The sequence below is a fragment of the Mytilus trossulus genome, chromosome 9, assembly GCF_036588685.1.
Source record: "Mytilus trossulus isolate FHL-02 chromosome 9, PNRI_Mtr1.1.1.hap1, whole genome shotgun sequence".
In the NCBI taxonomy this organism is placed as follows: Eukaryota; Metazoa; Mollusca; class Bivalvia; order Mytilida; family Mytilidae; genus Mytilus; species Mytilus trossulus.
Window position 1 is genome coordinate 65,903,764 of NC_086381.1, and position 8,812 is coordinate 65,912,575.

An 8,812-nucleotide genomic window follows, 5' to 3' on the forward strand; every position below is an offset into this window, starting at 1 on the left:
AGCCATCTCATATTAAACTCCCCCATGATGTAAATTTGATAAAGCTTTGTATGCATTACTGGAATATGTGTTTATATTATGAATAACCCATAGTTAACCATTTAATAATATTATCGTCATATGGAGTGTACATTTATCTTATAATGGTGTTCATTGAGGACTTAATTTCATCTTTATGATATGTGAAATGAGAGTAGAGAAGAAAGAAAGATCATGCATCTGTTTCTTTATAAGTGGGATGAGAAAGTAAACTTATTCAGTGAGCATTGGACAGAAAGTGAAAGCATTTATATTTATTTTGCATTAAACATTGCAGCTTATGTGTAGATAAAACTCTATGAGAAATAAATTGCCATTTAAGATCAAACCTATGTTAAAGGTAAATAAACTCATCATAGATACCAGGACTAAATTTAGTATATACGCCAGACGCGTAAAAGGTACTGTATAGTAAAATTTAATTAAAAAGAATAGCCTTTGTACAAATGATGATTTTCAGAATATAGTTTGAATCCCTCTACAGTAAAATTTTTCAATAGTAGGTTACGAGTGTTCAAATCTCCTCAATGAAGATACAAATTAGGGTAAAAAAACTAAAACTGAGGAAAACATAACTTCCTATATTGAAAAAGTGTACACATAGTAAAATTACTGAATGACATATCTGATATGTGATTTTAATCTTCATATCTTTCCCCAAAAAAGAATAAATTCATGTCAAAAAACCTCATTTGCATTTGAATACATTCCAGTTTATTTGCTAAAGTGTTCAAATTTTGTGAAGTCCCTGATTAAATCTGGTTTATTATAGAAGAACTTGTGTGAGACTTACGAGCCATAACTGTATAAATTGATGTTTGTAAAAATAATAATCCTTGCTGCATTATAAATTATACTTAAGAATGTCTAGTGTTTTGAAGGGAATCATTCTTGTAAGAGTTTTAAGTGTTTTTATTGCAGTATTTGTTGAAATATTTTTTCACTGTTAGAATGTTTGATAGTTGTACAACTAAGAAATGTTTTATGTATGATCTGAGATAAATGTGAAAGATTCCAGTGTAATTGATTTGTGTGTATCTATGCATGTTGTGTGAATTTTAGTTGATAAGATAAGCTGGTAACATAAAAATAATGTTTGGGATGGGTATCTATAGAGATTGTGTGATATATCAAGAAGAAAAACACTACATAGGTAATTGGTAAGCTTTTTGATTTTATGTGGTGTTTTTTTTTATAACAATTATGATAGTTAATTAAAGTAAATAAAATTCTCAATCCACAGCCCAGCCCCTCGATATGTAAAAATCTCACAAAACCAAATTTATTTTTTGAAATTGTAAATACAGCATCAACATTGAAAATCAAGAGTTTATTTGAGTTTAATTAATAAAGACACATATAATCTTATTACAAAAGTGTTGTGTAATCAAATGAAAGACTGTCAGTACAGGCTGATATTTATATATTAAGAATTCTGGTATGCTTAGGTTCCTTGTAATCTTTACTTGTTGAGATTTTTTTCTTTTGTTTTTATGCTGTTGAATTCTAGGCGCCTTAATTGACAATTTAACTTGTTTTTCTATGTTATCGCTTGAAATACCTTATGGATACAAATGGTGGATGAATTTGTCCACAATGTGCAAGAATTTATATTCTTTATTTCTTTTGTTAATTCCTGAAAGATCTACAAATTATTGTACTGTTTTATTTTTGTGCCGTTCTTATCAATAATTTGATCTCAGAGATGCTTATTTGAATCTAATATTCCTTACTTTGTTAGTTTATGTTATTTATCGTGTATTTTATTGTTTAAAGTATTTGAAAATCATGCTGACATGTGAGGAAATTACACTCGTAACCTAGGAAGAATGTAAATCTTTACCACCAGACAAAAAAGAAAATGTTCTATTTTAAAAAAGAAAAAGTTGACTAGAAATATTTAACTTTATTGTTGTAGTTAAAATAGGCAACAGTAGTTTAAAGATGTTAAAATCTCAAAAATTGTGCATTTGGTGCCTCCCCAAGGTAAATGTCTCCTGCTCTGCATGCATTTCCTACCATGTAAATAGATAGTAAGACATAATTTATAAAACATTATTATAATAATCATTATATAATGGCTCTTTGTGTAAGCCTTGGCATTACAGGCTTTTCCTTTATGTAAAGGATATTTAGGGGTTACCCTTAAAATTGTTAGGGATTTCCAAATTTTTGGCCTTGGACATCACAGAAGAGACATGGGTTGTCTTAATGTGTATTTGGTGCAGAAAAAATGGTTATGTTTATGATTTTGTTTACTAATGTTACCTTTAATTACCATTTCCAGCTTAAATGCTTGAAGAATTCAATTTCCCAAAAAGTGTGTTCAATAATAAGAGATCAATTAATGGCTTCTTTGTTTAAATGGATGTCTTTGATATATGTAGTGTTTTCAATCATACATTCTTAAGGTTAGAAAATCTTAATATAATTCTGAAAAAACCCTGATGAATGATATTGAGTATTTATGTCCATAACATAGTGTGATTTATCAATAGTTGCTTGGTGCTATATAATTGGGATATCGTTATTGCAATGTTTTCTTGTGACATTTATGATTAAACCGTTTGACTATATAATTAATTTACTGAAGTTATGTTTCTGTTTAGCTATGTGTTTAGAATTAATTGTGGTTTAAAGTATTCACCACCTAGCAGATCAGTGTTGCATTGTTTAAAATAAAAAAAAAACCAACTAAATGTTAACTTAATCTGAACAACATAGAAGACAATTTATTTATTATGGCAATTTGGTTTATCTGGATATACTTTGCCTTATTTACACCCTAAAAATGTAATAATGAATTAACTATTTACTAAAGTGTGAAAAAGGATTCAATGAAATGCTCATTACTGTAAACCAACTTATTTTCGCGAGCGATTTATTTTCACGACTTTCGTGAGTAAAAAAATAACGTGAATATTAATCATCGCGAATATGTCAATCTTATATCTTTGCTTAATAAACTTCATCAAGTATATCAGAGAATTGCGAAATTAAATAGCCTCGAAGTGGTCAAGAAAGGGTAAAACGTGAAATAAAGTATCCATGAAAATAATTTGGTTTACAGTATGTTTAAAAGTATTTCTATTGGTAAATTGACTATTCAATCAGAAATTGTCAAAAAGAGTAAGTCTTTTATTAAATAAGAAACCATCCTTGTACTATGTATAAATATAGTTGTGCAAGTTATAAATGATTATACTAAACTAGCCTGATATTTTAAGGATGAATAATCTTTCAGAAATATTGGCATGTTGACAAATTCCATTTATTTTTTAATAATTTATTTGACTTTAACCAATTTTATATAGTCAAAGAAGAAAAAGAAAAAAATCCCCGGAATATATAACCATGCCATTGTTTTTGGAAATCTCTTAGTTTTATCATATGTTTATATGTCTTAATGTTATATTTGATTGTATTACATCATTATTTAAACAGGCTGCATTATGATTCAATCATTATGTCATCCTATTTTAGTGAGGTTTGTGGTTTTCAATATTAAGTTTCAGTGTATTGGTAATTTTCTTTTCATTGATTTTCTTGTTGGTCATGGTGTTGTCTGTTATAAAGGGTTTTTATTGTCCCCTTTTCGCTGTTATCTCCCTCTTTTTTTTAAATGTTGTTATACAATGATAACAATTATAAAATCATGTAAGTAATTATTATTGACACTAAACACTACTGTCAGAGTTTTGATGTTTTTTCTGTTGTAAATTTGTCTAAATTTAGTGTCCTTGTCAGAAATTACACCCACAACCCTTTTAATTAAAATACAAATAAAAAAAATGCAACTGTAAATGACATTTTTCCACTTGACTTGCCTATGATCATCAAAGTTAACTTCGTTCTCATAGTACAAATTTTGTAATGGAGCACCAAATCCAGCATTCTAATTGGTTAAGTTCCCAGTCTTAGTACACTATTTGTACTCCAAAAATGAGCACAAGGCCAGATGTACTATCATTGATACTAAGATTAAGGGAAATGAGTTAAAGAAATTCCCAACAAAATAATATGTGATCAACTGCAGCCAGATTAAATAATGATGTTTATAACTATAAGTTTAGTTTGTGTTGTATATTACTATTCTTTGTTAACATATAGAATATTATATTGTACATAAATGTGTTTTAGCTAAAATGATTTTTTTCAGAAGGAAGGTAAAGTATAATTTATTACAGTATATATATTTATGGATTTTAAAAATGGCTCCTGTACTCTATTTGTAGGTAAAAAGACATGTACAAGGTTCATCCTTAATTATCAGATTATGTATGGTAATTTATTCTGCTTCGTGAAAGTGTTTATAAAAAAAATTCTCAGACCTCTAGATGTTTTCATTGATGTATATAGCTAATTGTTTAGACATGTGACATTTGAACTAAAAGACATCATAGAATACATCACTTCATCGCATCATGTGAATCAACTCATCAACTCATCATAGATCATCTATTCAAAGACACAGTGGAAAACAGAACAGATGAAAATCTACAAATGGAAAAGAAGAAGATATTCTGTTAGGAGTTACAACTTTATTCTGGATAAGTTTTACACAGGAAAAGAAGTGGATTTTAATTAAACGATTGGATATAAAATGAATTGCTACATTGATTATGAATTCTGAAGAATATTTAAAACAAATTTTCTTTTCAGCATTTTACCCCATCAAGGAAAGATATTTTATTTTTTTTAACATCCATCAGAAATAAATGTAGTAAAACAACGACTTATTTTTTATGGAAAAGGTATAAAGGGTATGATATCTTCTTGGCTTAGGTCTTTACCATCTGCTGAGGCTTCAGATCTGGGATGAAGTTATGATTCAGATTGTAGTTCAATTGCATGTATGAACATTACTCTTCTAAACATGGGTGCCATAACTGTTTTAAGATGAACGTCTTACAGCTTGACCTATTTTATGGTTTGTTTGAATGCTTGTCTGTCATTTAAAGTGAAGGTCATGCCTCAATTCTCTTTTGTTTTCATTTGTTGCCTTGCATCACTTGTTTAATTGTTGTCTCACAATATGTGGATAGACATTATGTGTGTCCTGTTCACGTGTCTGTCTAATTATTCCATTGAATATCACTATAATTTTGTACATAAATGAATTAAACCAAGATGAATCAGTTCTCACTAAGTAGTTCATGAATGTTTTGGGTTTCCATTAAAAAACATACATTTTCACAAAAGATGAAGCTATTAGAATAAAATATACAGCCAAAAATGTAGCAAGACCGTCAACTGTACAAAATGTATGTTCCACCAGATTTATTGACCATTCATATTCTATTACAATATAAGTCTTAATAATGACAAACACACGACAACCCAAACCACACAATCAAGACATTTAGAGGTTATATTGTTTTCAACATCATAGATGTCTATAAAATAAAAGTCGAGCTATATGTTGATTAGGGTCTAAATAAAGGCAAGACAAGTATACTGCTGTTCAAAATTCATAAATCGATTGAGAAAAAAACAAATCTGGGTTACAAACTAAAACTGAGGGAAACACATCGAATATAAGAGAAAAAGAACAACACAAAAATGAAAGGACACAGAAACAAACTATAATAAAGTGAATAGTTATCAAAAGTACCAGGATTATAATTTTATACGCCAGACGCGCGTTTCGTCTACATAAGACTCATCAGTGACGCTCAGATCAAAATTGTTAAAAAGCCAAACAAATACAAAGTTGAAGAGCATTGAGGACCCAAAATTCCAAAAAGTTGTGCCAAATACGGCTAAGGTAATCTACTCCTGGGGTAAGAAAATCCTTAGTTTTTCGAAAAATTCAAAGTTTTGTAAACAGAAAATTTATAAAAATGACCATATAATTGATATTCATGTCAACACCGAAGTGCTGACTACTGGGCTGGTGATACCCTCGGGGACGAAACGTCCACCAGCAGTGGCATCGACCCAGTGGTGTAAATAGTTATCAAAAGTACCAGGATTATAATTTTATACGCCAGACGCGCGTTTCGTCTACATAAGACTCATTAGTGACGCTCAGATCAAAATAGTTAAAAAGCCAAACAAATACAAAGTTAAAGAGCATTGAGGACCCAAAATTCCAAAAAGTTGTGCCAAATACGGCTAAGGTAATCTACTCCTGGGGTAAGAAAATCCTTAGTTTTTCGAAAAATTCAAAGTTTTGTAAACAGAAAATTTATAAAAATGACCATATAATTGATATTCATGTCAACACCGAAGTGCTGACTACTGGGCTGGTGATACCCTCGGGGACGAAACGTCCAACAGCAGTGACATCGACCCAGTGGTATAAATAGTTATCAAAAGTACCAGGATTATAATTTTATACGCCAGACGCGCGTTTCGTCTACATAAGACTCATTAGTGACGCTCAGATCAAAATAGTTAAAAAGCCAAACAAATACAAAGTTGAAGAGCATTGAGGACCCAAAATTTCAAAAAGTTGTGCCAAATACGGCTAAGGTAATCTACTCCTGGGGTAAGAAAATCCTTAGTTTTTCGAAAAATTCAAAGTTTTGTAAACAGAAAATTTATAAAAATGACCATATAATTGATATTCATGTCAACACCGAAGTGCTGACTACTGGGCTGGTGATACCCTCGGGGACGAAACGTCCAACAGCAGTGACATCGACCCAGTGGTGTAAATAGTTATCAAAAGTACCAGGATTATAATTTTATACGCCAGACGCGCGTTTCGTCTACATAAGACTCATCAGTGACGCTCAGATCAAAATAGTTGAAAAGCCAAACAAATACAAAGTTGAAGAGCATTGAGGACCCAAAATTCCAAAAAGTTGTGCCAAATACGGCTAAGGTAATCTACTCCTGGGGTAAGAAAATCCTTAGTTTTTCGAAAAATTCAAAGTTTTGTAAACAGAAAATTTATAAAAATGACCATATAATTGATATTCATGTCAACACCGAAGTGCTGACTACTGGGCTGGTGATACCCTCGGGGACGAAACGTCCAACAGCAGTGACATCGACCCAGTGGTGTAAATAGTTATCAAAAGTACCAGGATTATAATTTTATACGCCAGACGCGCGTTTCGTCTACATAAGACTCATCAGTGACGCTCAGATCAAAATAGTTAAAAAGCCAAACAAATACAGTTGAAGAGCATTGAGGACCCAAAATTCCAAAAAGTTGTGCCAAATACGGCTAAGGTAATTTACTCCTGGGGTAAGAAAATCCTTAGTTTTTCGAAAAAATCAAAGTTTTGTAAACAGAAAATTTATAAAAATGACCATATAATTGATATTCATGTCAACACCGAAGTGCTGACTACTGGGCTGGTGATACCCTCGGGGACGAAACGTCCTGAAAAGAGACTAAATAAAGTGTTTCCATAAATGACAAGAAATATTTAAGAAAGCACACGAAAAAGTAATGACTGATTTGTTAGAGGCAATGAAACATATGACAGACCTGAAAAGACAGTTGCGTTGTGGGACTTTGAACTGAAGTGAATAAGTTTACTTTTAAATCTAAGTGCCTGAAGCTGTATTTGACGAAAATTTTACAAATTTTATTTGATTCTATCGGCTTGTAGAGATGAATTTTATAGACCAATGGCATTTTTACAAGTTGGACCGGTGATCCTTTAGTCGAGCGTAGAGACAGGATTGCTACTTGTGTTGCCACCCATAGCTACAGTAATTACTATAATATTAACTGAAAGGACAAAGTAAACGTTTCTCATCACTTGCCCTCTGTAGTCTGCTAACACTTGAAAGAAAAAGAAAAAACCAACACAAGCTGTGAAACTACTGGAGTACTGTGGATTCATTTATTTTCGTGGATTGAGGAAAACTTGTATATTCGTGGATATTTGATTTCGTGGTTTGTCAACTTCTGAAAACAAAGCCTATTATAAATTTGTAATTTGTTGAACATTAAAATTCGTCGTTCACCTGTACCCACGAAAATTGGTATCCAACGAATAATAATGAATTCACAGTATAAGTATTTTACTAGCCAATAGTGAATACGTGCTGTCCTTAGTCAGCAGACTATAATTCAGTGGTTTGTGGTTTGTGATATATATCAGAATTGTTTTTCGTTCATTATTTTGTACATAAATGAAACTGTTGATTTTCCTGTTTGAATTGTTTTCCATTCATTATTTGGGGGACTTTTATTGCTGACTATTTCGTTATGGTTTTACTCATGGTTAAAGGCCGTTTGGTGATACTTTTATGTCATTTGTTCTCTTGTGGCAAGATGTCTCAGTAGCATTCATGCCACATCTTATTGTTATAAATTTAACCAAATTCAATTTGGAAACTCATCATCAAAATATCTCGTAATTATGCTGCCTAATAATTGGATCGCCGTTCCAAATTAACGTTCTCTGTTACACGTTATGATATCTGACATTGCATCTACAGTACTTTTTATGCTCCACATAGTAAATAGTAGAAGGGGCATAATGTTTCCTGGTCCGTGCGTCCGATTGTACTGGTTCAGGTTTTAAGTTTTTGGTACTGGAAGTTTGATGAAAGATAGACGAAAGATACCAAAGGGACAGTCAAACTCATAAATCTAAAACAAACTGACAACGCCATGGCTAAAAATGAAAAAGACAAACAGAAAAACAATAGTACACATGATACAACATAGAAAACTAAAGAATAAACAACACGAACCCCACCAAAAACTAGGGGTGATCTCAGGTGCTCCTGAAGGGTAAGCAGATCCTGCTCCACATGTGGCACCCGTCGTGTTTCTTGTGTGATTACAAATCCGGTAAAT

At 31.5% G+C, this 8,812-nt stretch overlaps 1 protein-coding gene across 5 annotated transcripts in view; it reads left to right on the forward strand.

Moving 5' to 3' along the window:
- LOC134683266 (cleavage and polyadenylation specificity factor subunit 6-like) overlaps nucleotides 1-4,771 on the forward strand; it is a 42,156-nt gene extending 37,385 nt beyond the window's left edge. For all 5 annotated transcript variants that reach the window (XM_063542450.1, XM_063542452.1, XM_063542454.1 and 2 more), the window contains one exon: nucleotides 4,275-4,771. The gene's annotated coding sequence lies outside the window, so the exon portion shown is untranslated. The remainder of the gene's footprint in view (nucleotides 1-4,274) is intronic.
- The last annotated feature ends 4,041 nt before the right edge of the window (nucleotides 4,772-8,812 follow it).